The following is a 12,547-nucleotide window of genomic DNA, read 5'->3' on the forward strand; positions in this document are numbered from 1 at the left end:
CTTGGTTATAATCCCTGCAGATGTACTAAAGCCTCTAAAAGACCATGCATTAGTGTTAATGCTATCTCTACATCTTTATCAATACAACACCCTGAGTATATTGATGAGGATTCTTTGGATGATTGTGCTCTGGATATCTTCCCTACTGACGATGCTTTAGCTAAGTTCTTGGGAGCCTATGACACTCTTCCTCGTTATCATCACAATAGGGGTCTCCCTTATTGTTTGAACACTGAAGCTTATTTTGGAAAAGAGATTGATAATGATAAGAAGGTGAAAGAATTCCCTCAGTTAAAGGATACTCCTCAACAAAGTAACCTCCTCATAAGTGATACCCTTGATGTTAAGATGGATCCTTGCAACAAAGAAAAAATCATTAAAATTGGAAAATGTTTGGATGAAGAGGAACAGAAACAATATGAAGAGCTATTGCATGAATTCCCTGAGATCTTTGCTTGGGCATATTCTGACATGCCTGGTATAGATCCTAAGATTGTTACTCATAATATTGTCTTAGTCCCTGATGCTAAGCCCGTGAAACAAAAGATTCAAAAAATGAATCCTAAGATAGCTCTGCTTGTTAAAGCTGAGATTGAAAAATTATTAGAGGCTGGATTTATCCGCCCTATTGACTATTCCCCCTGGATTTCAAACATTGTCGCTATGGCTAAACCAGATAATAAAATAAGGATGTGTACCGACTTTCGGGATCTAAATAAGGCTTCTTTAAAAGATGATTTCCCTCTTCCAAACATTGACATGATAGTTGATTCTACGACAGGACATGCTTTGTTATCCTTCATGGATGGTTTTTCAGGCTATAATCAAATTTTCATAAACCCTCAAGATCAATTCAAAACCGCTTTCACCACTCTTTGGGGTACGTTTTGTTGGATAATGATGCCTTTTGGACTTAAAAACGCCGGTGCAACTTATCAACGAGCGAGGACCCTTATCTTTCATGATTATATGCATAAGATTTTAGAGGATTATGTTGATGATATTTTGGCTAAATCCTTTCTTCGCATGGATCATGTTAAAGTCCTTTGTCAAATTTTTGAAAGAATTCGTAAATATCACATGCGCTTGAATCCCCGAAAATGTGTTTTTGGTGTGGATAGTGGAAAACTATTAGGATTCATAGTTTCGCATCGTGGGATTGAGGTGGACACTAAGAAAATAGATGCTATTGTTAACATGCCACCTCCTCGAAATGTATCTCAACTTAAAAGCTTACAAGGAAAGATTCAAGCTATTCGTAGGTTTGTGTCTCAACTTGTGGATCGTACCTTTCCTTTTACTCAACTTCTTAAAAAGGATATCACTTTTCAGTGGAATGAAGATTGTCAACAAGCATTTGAAGATTTAAAAGTGTATTTAGCTAGTCCTCCTATTCTTCAACCTGCTGAACCTTCTAAACCCTTTATCCTGTATACAGCTGCTTCTTCTCATGCTCTCGCAGCATTGTTAGCACAACATGATAAAGATGGTAAAGAGTGTCCGGTGTATTACATAAGTCGTACCTTACTCGATTATGAGACCCGATATTCTGTGATAGAAAGACAATGCTTGGCCGTGGTGTTTGCGACTCAGAAATTGAGACATTATCTTTTAAATTCAGAAGTCCATGTCATGGTTAAGTTTGATCCGTTGAAGCATCTTTTCTCTAAAACTGATTTATTAGGACGTCTCGCTAAGTGGGTTATGATGTTAATTGAATTTGACCTTAAATTTGTTTCACAAAGAGCAATTAAAGGACAAGCGTTGACTGATCACTTAGTTGAGGCTCCTTCACCTTTTTCATTCCCTAACCCTGAGTCCTTTCCTGATGACTTCATTCTTTCTATAGAGGAAGATGAAACTTGGGAGTTATTCTTTGATGGCTCTAAGTGTCATACGGGATCGGGGGCAGGTGTTGTTCTGATTTCTCCTACAAAGAAACCTATTCCCTTGTCATATCATCTAAATTTCCTGTGTACCAATAACATTGCTGAGTATGAGGCTCTTATAGCAGGAATAAAAGCAGCCCTAGCTCTTAATATAAAACACATACATATCTATGGAGATTCGCAATTGATTATAAGACAAGTAACAGGACTATATCAAGCGAAACAGGACAAATTATCACAATATAAAGACCTTGCTATATCTTTATTACAAAATTTCGATTCTTATACCATGGAACCTGTTCCTCGAAAAGATAATCGACATGTGGATGCAATGGCATGTGTGGCTTCGTTAGTATCTTTAGAGGACCCTATGGTTGATCTTAACTTCGTTATTCACAATCTTACTTCTCCAGCTATTGAAGATGATTCTAGCTTGGTAACATGTTGTGACTTTGTAGACTCAGATGAATGGTTCTCGCATATTGTAAGATATTTGACCGATGGTACCTTCCCTGATTCTGCTAATAGGAACACTAGGGCTAGAATCCGCAAGTTGTCTGCTAGATATATCATCCTTTCTAATGTCCTTTATCGAAGGGGTTATGATGGTCTTCTCCTTCGTTGTCTTAACAAGTCGGAAATCCCTATTGCCCTTGAAGAGGCACATTCGGGTGCCTATGGAGGGCACTTTGGGGGCAAATCCTTGGTTCATAGGTTGCTTCGTATGGGATACTATTGGCAAACTATGCAGAAGGATTCCTTTTCATTTGTTAAGAAATGTCATCAATGTCAACAACACAATAACCTGATTCATGCTCCTGCCCAAGAACTTCGCTCTCAAGTAGCTTCTTGGCCCTTCTCCGCATGGGGTTTGGATCTTATTGGAAAAATCTCTCCTCCTTCATCTCAAGGACACACCTTCATTATAACCGCAACAGATTACTTTACGAAGTGGGTAGAGGCTATTCCCCTTCGCTCTACTACTGCTGAAGTGATTTGTCAATTTCTTCTAGAAAACATTATTTCTCGATTTGGGATACGTTCCACTGTTATATCAGATAATGGAACATCGTTTAAGAACAAGGATGTGAAGAAATTCCTCGAGAAGTATCATATCAAACATCGATTTTCTACACCGTATTACCCTCAGTCAAATGGTCAAGCCGAATCATCTAATAAGATAATTGAGCAAATTCTTCGTAAAACCATAAATAAGCATGGTAAGGATTGGAGTAACCAGCTAATCTACGCTCTTTGGGCTTACCGAACGAGTGTACGAATTGCTACGGGAACTACTCCTTATAATCTTGTTTATGGTGCTGACGCTATTATGCCCTTAGAGTTAGAAATTCCATCACTTAGGGTTTCTCTTAAAGGTATAGTAGATGACGACTCCTATAGAGAACAACGACTTCAACAGCTTGAGATGCTTGATGAACAGCGTATAAACGCTCTTGAGCATATCCAAGCGTATCACAAAACTCTACAGCAAAGCTATAATGATAAGGTCATTCAACGTTCCTTCTCAGTAGGTGATTTAGTCCTTTATGAGAATCAACGCAATGTGAATGCCTTGCCGGCCGAAAAGGGAAAATTTAGTCCTAATTGGCTTGGACCATATATCGTCATTGAGGATTATGGATCAGGTGCTTACAAAATAGCGGATGTAGACGGTACACCTCTTAAAGAACCTATCAATGCTATGCACTTGCGTAGATATTATGCTTAAATTCTTCACTTCTTATCTATCTTCTTCAACATTGGATAATATGTTAGTATTTCTTAATTAAAAGCAAAATAGAATTAAATGTTATGATGTTTGATCTATATTGCTTCGTTCCTGACAAGTATTTCTTCTTACTTTATAGTTTGTCTTGAATTCATTAATGTAAATTGTAAAAGGTTTACATTTTCATAATACTAGCATATTATACAGTGTCTTTATGTGTGTTAAGTAGAATCGTGTCATGTTGTGTTTAAGTTCAAAATTAAATCACATTAGTTATATGATTCTTAGACTTAATGCATATTTCTTCCTTATCATCAATGTCGTACTTGATTAAATATTTTAATTAAGTCACACATGTATCAATTTAATCATGGAGCATTGAGAAATCAATCACATAGAAATTAAATCCTGAACATACATGTACATTTACCAAATGTATTAGATTTAATCAAAACAAAATATACATTGTTTTAGGAATTAAAGATAACACATTTGAGACAAAAACGAGAAGCATGTATATATACATATATATATGTGTGGATCGTGTACAAACATGGGTCACTGTATATCCAAAATGTGACCTCTCTCTTACATCATACAATCATCTCCTATCCCTAGGGCTAGTGGCTGGAGAGTGTCGACTGGATGCTCCCTCCTGATCTGGCCGTGGAGGTGGACCCATGGGTGTGTAGCGCGATACAGATCGTGAGTGACTCCGAGAGGAACTCCTACGATCCCTATCCATGAGGATCGCACGATAGGTGGTAGCCTCGGTTTGGGCCGCTACTAGATCTCGCCGCACCTGCTGGAGGTCCTCTGATAGGACTCTCTCTCTCTGCCGTGCCTGATGGAGATCCTCCGATAGGATTCCCTCTCTCTGCCGCACCTGACGGAGATCCTCTGATAGGACTCTCTCTCTCTCCCTCCATATATCTACCTGTAATCGGAATGGGAAAAACAAATCCTCATGCCGACCCGCGTTCCCCTGAGGCCTGTAGGTAATCTGTGAGGAACTAGGAATCTGTGCTATCATGGAGATGTCTGTCATTGCCTGCTGAATCAAGGAACGCCATTCCTGCACATTAGCTGTGGCAGTAGAATAGATCTTTGTTAGTACCATTCTATATCATCAAAGCATTAATCAATCAATATAAACCTACTATACCTGGATCTCCCTCACGCCAGTAGGGATCATGATATGGTAGCATCTGTGACTGGGAACCGCTAGGCTCCCCTCGCTCAAATACTCTATCCATGATGGGTGTAGGCTGGATGGTACTGGTGACAGGTCTCCGTATCGCCTCTTGTTCCCCCTATTGGGGAATAAAAGGTGGGTCCAGGGCTATGGTATCGTCTCCTGAATGGTGGGGAGTTGCATCCGACTCCTCCTCATCATCTCTATCATCCTCCTCCTCGTCCTCCTCATCATCCTCATCCTCATCCGCATCATCACCTGCATCCTCCTCGTCCTCCTCTCTATCTGCATCCTCCTCCTCCTCGTCACTAGGCTGATCGCCTATAGGTGGATCAGGATCTCCCGCCTCCTCATGATCCTCTCCCTCATCTGGCTCCTCTGACCTGGATCCCTCGTCCTCGTCTCGGTCTCCATGTCTCCATGGGCCTGGATAGCCTGTCGGATGATCTGGTGGAAAGATAGGACCTGGATATGATCTCATGAACCATGAAATATATCTACGCTGTGCTCCAGGCTCTGCAGAATAGTCAGTGACTACATCCTGATCTGATCCCTCTATGTCTATCATCTCGATATCATCCACCGTCGGTCTCGCTACTGCTCTAGGTCTGGGAAGGACCCGTGAGTGTCGAGTATAGATGGGCACATCGGCTGGAACACACTGCTCTAGTCCAAACTGCCTCCGTACTCGGTCAAAGTAGAAAGGGACTATGATGTGTGCATATCGTCCTCGCAGTAGGCGGTTCCTCTATAGACATGCTAACTATCTCTCCATACCATCCCATCTGTGCATCCGTAGGTAAGGTCTCCACACTGTCACCTCGGCTGTCAGTCTATCAATAGTCACTCTCCAATACAACAAATCCCCAAATCTCCACTCGCTGGTCAATGGATAAGCGAACACCCTAGGTCGCTCGCTCGCTATACTCAGTGGATAGCCGACGGGCCTGGTGCATGTGAAGTGCTCTAAGATCCACACCTGCAGAAGTGTGCATGTCATCAAACTACAACCCTGTCCGAATACATACTCCTCAAGGTCGTGATAGAGATGTGCAAGCATACTCCGACCCCATGCATAAACTCTCCTATGTCTCTCCATCCCTCTGATACACCATGTGAGGCCCCCATGCATGTGTGTCCCTCGCCCATTAGGGCAGACGACTAGTGCTATGATGGCTATCATGAGGCGTCTCAGAAGTGGTATCTCTCCTGTAGGATGTAAGAGCCAGCTGACCATGATACGACCTCTCGTCTCGCTCGGCATGACTCTCCCTATGCAGTACATCTGCTCCCTCTGATGATCCTTTGCTACCCGATCAGTCGCATATGTGACTGTCGCTCCTCTAATAGGAAGACGCAGTATACGGTACACATCCTCGAGTGTGACCGTCAGCTCTCCTACCGGAAGGTGAAAGGTATAGGTGTCCGGATCCCATCTCTCCATCAGTGCCATCAGCATCGCAGGATGAAATCGAATGGCCGGCATAAGAATCATGTACCACAATCCTACTATCGATAGGGTGTCTCTCTCTGACTGAGTCAGCCGTGGAATCTGGTCTCGCAAAGTGCGAAGGATGTGTCCCGCTGTGTGCTCTCTCATGTACGGGAGACCCTGCAAAACGCAAACATGACCAAAATCAGTACTCAATCATCGAAATCGCAAATGCAAACTGTTGAACATTGAATGCTTGCCTTGTAACCCCTCGCCAGGCCCTGATTGGGGACCATGGCACCCTGTCAGGGACCATGGCGCCCTGTCAAGGACCATGGCGCCTTGAGGGGACCATGGCGCCCTATCAGGGACCATGGCGCCCTGCAGGGACCAGGGCACCCCTCAGGGACTAGGGTGCCCTAGGTGGGCCCCGGTCGGCATTCAGGGTCCGCATTCGATCACGAAAAAGTGAAACATGCGAGAAATCAAAAGTCAAATGTTCAGTCAACTCACCTCGTCCAGTGGCTCGTCGTCGATCACGGCCTGGCGCAGGATCTCGATCCTCGTGGGACGTTCCGGTCGTCGTGAAGGCATGATGACTAGGTGGGCTCCGCTGCACTGAATAGTATCTTGAAATTGACAAAGTGACGAATACAAGTGTCACTTTCGAAGTATATACTCTCGTTTGTTTATTCTTACTTCTTAAAACCCTAATTTTTATCTTATCCTTCATTTTATCATAACTTGGGTTTGGGAGATGCGATTTTCGAGCCGTTTGTTGCGTTGGAATCGTATTTTCCTTCTCCTACTCTCAGGATGTTCCAAAAAGTGCTCTGATGAAGCCTATTTAGTGAACACCCCTCATCAATACTCTATTACACAATTTGTCGCAAGTAAACATGCTACCCTGTTTCACCTCCCTAAATAAGCAAGTCGAAACAGGGGGGGGCATATAGCTACTCACAGATTTCATCACTTTCCCTAGTAAGCATTAGGTGATTTTTGTGATCTAACGTTTGTTTTGTAGGGTGCAGTTCCTAACTGTGTACTGCAGATACCACTGGGGGCTTCGTCCGACGACTTATGGATATATCCTTTTTCAAATAATGTTTACTTTTCTGTACTTTAGCTTGCATATGCACGTAGTACTCATATGACCGCTAAAGTGGGGGCTAAATGTAGCGTCGTAAATTGTACGCACTCGCTAGGGTGATACAATTTCGCACCTAGTTTAGCACCCGCCTTAGTGCGTTTTGCATTCTGCATTGCATTTCTCCTTAAGCACTTAATTAATCAAATTAATTAGGTCTAAGGCCCTATTTCATCATTTTCTACATCACAAAGTTGGGCCCTTTCACTAAAGCGCGCCCTTCGCATTTTATTCTTCCAATACACCACTTAATCAAAAACCCTAATTAAGTCCTATTTCAAACTTGGGGGCTTGGTTTCGGGGTCTAAACATCTCGAAATCACCTGTAACTTCGGGATTCTCTCTAAAATCATCATATCTGACGGCCCTGAAAATTTGGTGAAAAGTTGTCGGGACCATGGCGCCCGTGCAACATGGTCCCGGACATTTTTCCTGAAATTTTGGGAGCACGATCCAATCATAAAATAAAGCTTAACCCCAAGAAATTGGCAGGATATTCAATCTCTAGGTCGGCCAAAATACGAATTTACGACCTAGGGTTTCATACATAAGAGCTCTCTTTCTTCATTTGAAAGGATCGGATTTTTGTTTCCAGGAACTTCATATGCAGCGAAAGAGCAGATCTTAGAAGACTTCAACAACACTCAACATCATTCTATCAAGCATCTATCAAATTCATTCATTCATCCAATTAGGGCTTGGAAGACATTGAAGAACAATAGGAGATTACCGACTGAAGATTGGCTTATACTCCTCCCTTAAGGGTTGGGTATGATTTCATATTGTTTTCATGTCCTTACATAAGCTTTGATATATCATTTATTCATGCTTTAGATCACATTGCATCTTGATTTAGAGCATTTGCATTATCATTTACAAGCAATTAGGGTTTACTTTCTAGGTTGCTCTAGTTTGCTTTCTTGCATTTTGGACCTTGCACACACACTAGGTCTGCACACACAATACATTTTACAAACAACTTGGCTATTCGTGGAGGTGGAAATCACCAAAGCGGGGGTTTGACTAAGGCAAAACCCTATATAGCCGCCCTTCCCCCTTTTCAGATATTATTGCAGGTTTCGGGATTCGGACGACGCCGCAGGACACAGATCCGGAAAGAGGAGACTGAGACAGAACTCTGTGTGCAATTGCAGCTCAGAAGACTGGGACAGGGGTGCTGGGCGCCCTGGTCCTGCCAGGACAGGGGCGCTAGGCGCCCTGGTCCCTGGGACAGAGGCGCTGGGCGCCCTGGTCCTCCGGACAGACAGCTTTCCGACAGTTTCTAGACAGTGTTTCAGGGTGCAAAACAGTGGTTTCCGGTGCAGTTTTCAGGACAGTGGCGCCCGCGCCCCCGTCCCGAACATCTTCAGTCCGATTTCGACTCCGGGTACATATCTGCATTCTTAGTTTATCCTTACATTTACAGCTGTTCATTGCTTAATCTCAATTCTGCAAACTTGTTACTAGTTCATACTTACATTTTGAGGTTAGGGTTTGAACTTGTATCATTTTAGCTTTCAATTTCAACAAGGGAATAGAAATCCTAATAGATATCTCGTGGCTCTCTCTTTCACCAAAAGAAGTAGCCAACCGTGCGATATCTCTAGGCTCTTTCGTATTCCGCAATGTGTGTCAAAAGTTAGGATTAGGGTACATTGTCCTAGTCTCACTTTTTTCCCCTACACAGTTGTATATATAGATCTCTTACAACGGTGATCTGATTTATTGCTTTGATCTTACAAAAAGATTCTTCGATTAAACAAAATATCTCATAGGTTAGATTGATCTTGTAATCATACACAATCTCCTAGTGCAATTTCCAACACAAAAACGGTTAGATGTGCCTCGATCTTGTAACACGTTTTCATGTGCATGTCCAGGTTCAATGTATCTAGTAAGATGTTTTACTCAGTGAATATCAACTCGGTGAGTTAATTATACCACTCGGTAGTCATGAACCTTTACTCGATAAACAACTCGGTGAATACTGTGTTCTGTGACTGCTTTCTTCAGTAACCGACTAGACTATTCATACCGACTTCTCTGTGTGTACTGACTGCATGAATCGGTAATACTAACTGACTAGAATATAGTATGACTTTGCCTATGAAACTAATGGCAATTTGATAAGTAGTAACACATCTTTAGTGGGTTAAAAATTTGGTCATGCTTCATTTTTCTTTTGTTAGTCTATGATACATATAGTTTGATAAGAATTGTTTGATGTCTATTGTAATCTAGTACCAAAAGGTCTAGTAGCTCTCTTACAATTTCTTGCTAGCTTTAATGTATTTTCAATTTATTAGCCTGGTGCATGTGACTATTGTATTTTGTAGGTTTATTTAGGCCCTGTCAATTCATATCCTTTTCCAATGCTTTGGATTCTATGTTTATTGTATATAGAACCTTAATTACAATTGAAAGAAAAATTACCCTCTGTAGTCACAAGCTGTGGGCATATTGTATTTCTAACTTAAAGTAAAATTGACCTCTGCACTCTGCAGTCAATCTTTGGGTATATAGTATTTGTCTAGTGTTCTTATACTGTGATCATAGTAATTGAATAGGTATCTCGTGACCCAAGATGGGGAAAGTGCTTTGAATCTTACAATGAAGATACTGAATTAGTTATAAAAATGTCAGAGATCATTGAAGGGCTATAGGGCTCTCCTCCTAAAGAACATCCTAATGGCTATCCATGTGTGGGTGGAGGGTATGCTAGCTTTGTTATCATTTTTTATTATTACTTAATATACTTTGAACTGTTGGAATGTTTCTCAATTTCATGTTTGTCTTATGTTCAAATATTCAACTTCAGAATGAATGTTGTAGCTTGTGCCAAGCATTTTGTTGGAGATGGTGGAACAGAGGGAGGAGTCAATGAACACAATATTCTGGCAACCTATGACGATCTTTTCCAGATTCACATGCATCCATACCTGTACTCCTTGGCCAAGGGTGTATCCACTATCAAGGGTTCTTACTCTAGTTGGAATGGTATGAGAATGCATGGAAATCACTACCTTCTAACTAGGATTTTGAAAGATGAGCTTGGATTTAAAGTAAATATAACAAGTAGAGTTCAATTTTTATTATTTGATTTCTATAACAATAATTCCCTTGCAGAGGAGGAAATAAAACCAAACCACTGCTTACATTGAATTGCTATAGCTTCTCATTTTTTTTATTCTGATTAAGACACAGAGCAGGGCCGTTTAAGCAGCATGTCTTTGCTTATGCAAGAAAAATATGAAATACCCGCACAAACAAAATGCAAGAAATGTTGAGTTGATAATTGGCTTGATCAATTTGGATACAAGGATTTATCATTTCAGATTGGGAAGGAATATATACCATCACTTCCCCATTTGGTTCAAGCTACTCGTACTGTGTTTCTTCTTCGATCAATGCAGTAATTGACATGGTAACTTTTTTATACTATCTTAATTTTATACCACTATATTGGTTTTCCTTTCCAAATAGTAATTTAGTTTATCTAATCTTGAAATTACACTGGTGATGGTCCCCCTTAACTTCAAAACATTCATCAGTAACCTTATAGAATTGTTCAATTCAGGCCAAATTTCTATGGGCAGAATAGATGATGCAGTTAGGAGGATTCTCAAAGTCAAGTTCATTGCGGGCTTGTTTGAGCATCCCAAAACAGATAGATCATTGTTAGGCATGGTTGGGAATCCTATGAATAAAATGAAATCCACTTGTATTGCATGTATTTTTTCACTTTGACCACTTTGTATTACAATGTGACAAGATGCAGAGTACTTTGTTTTACTTAACAACTTTGAGGTCATTGGATTAATTCATTTTGATCTTTAATGAATGGTTTTGGTTCAGGCTCAGAGAAATAGCCAGAGAGGCAGTTCGCAAGTCACCGGTTCTATTGAAGAATGGAAGCATACCTTTAAACAAGAATGCCCAGAAGATACTAGTTGCAGGCAGTCATGCAGACAATCTGGGATACCGGTGTGGAGGATGGACAGTAAGCAAGCGAGGTAGCAGTGGACCCACAACCATAGGTAAAATGTTTTTTGATGTATATCATATGTCGAAGTGTTTCCAATTAAAAAAAAACAAAACAATTTTCTAATAAAATTTGTGTCTTTTTTAATAGGCACCACTATTCTAGAAGCAATTAAAAAGGTAGTCAGTCCAGACACTGAAGTGGTGTATGAAGAAAATCCAGATTCAAATTTCCTTGAAGGGAAATAATTCTCCTATGCCATTGTTGTTGTTGAAGAACCTCCATATTTTGAGAACAGCGGTGACAATTCTGTTCTTGCAATCCATCTGAATGGAACAGAGGTGATAAATAGTGTATGCAATAAGAATATCAAATGCCTTGTAATAATGATATCAGGAAGGCCTTTGGTGGTGGAACCGTATTTGAATAAAATGTATGCCTTTATGGCTGGATGGCTTCCTGGTAGTGAAAGGCAAGGTGTGATAGATGTTATATTTGGGGGCTATGATTTTCATGGAAGATTGCCAAGGACCTGGTTTAAGAATGTGGATCAGTTGCATATGAACTTTGGAGATGAGCATTATGACCCACTCTTTCCTTTTGGATTTGGAAAGAGCATGCATTTGGAAAGCATTTCCATTCATTAAATCCAAGGAATCTGGGTTCAAACAATCTTGACTGTTGGTTTGGTGTTTCACTTCTTGTGGTTGGTTCTGTAGTCTAGTGTCGTCTTCTTTTTTTGCGGGGGGTCCTTGTTGATTTTCTTGTAATAGGTTTTGGGGTCTTTTCAAAATCTTTTTTTTTCATAATTTCGAAAAAAACATTTACCTTAATCAAAACTTCCAATGTCAAAGCACTAAAAAATTTACAAGTAGGCTTAGATGATTTATATTGTTCAAATGCTATTGTGCATGAGTTTAGTCTCATAAGATATGTACCATTGTCAATATCACTTCATCTTCAGATCAATTATTTTTTATAAATCTAATAAAAATAATTATAAGAATAGAGAAAAGATAATGGAATTAAATTTGGTTAGTGTTACTGTCATGTTTTAAAGATTGAACCAAGTTAGTTGTGCAAGACTAACAATACAACTCCACTAAAAAATTAATTAGCTAAATTGAAAAGCTTTTTGTTTTGAAATAAAGACATAAATTTGAAGTTTTT

At 40.5% G+C, this 12,547-nt stretch overlaps 1 pseudogene; it reads left to right on the forward strand.

Annotated features, from left to right (window-relative positions):
- LOC131071735 (uncharacterized) overlaps positions 1 to 12,024 on the forward strand; it is a 37,014-nt pseudogene extending 24,990 nt beyond the window's left edge.
- Positions 12,025 to 12,547: the final 523 nt, after the last annotated feature.

The sequence above is a fragment of the Cryptomeria japonica genome, chromosome 8 (genome assembly GCF_030272615.1).
Source record: "Cryptomeria japonica chromosome 8, Sugi_1.0, whole genome shotgun sequence".
Classification (NCBI taxonomy): Eukaryota; Viridiplantae; Streptophyta; class Pinopsida; order Cupressales; family Cupressaceae; genus Cryptomeria; species Cryptomeria japonica.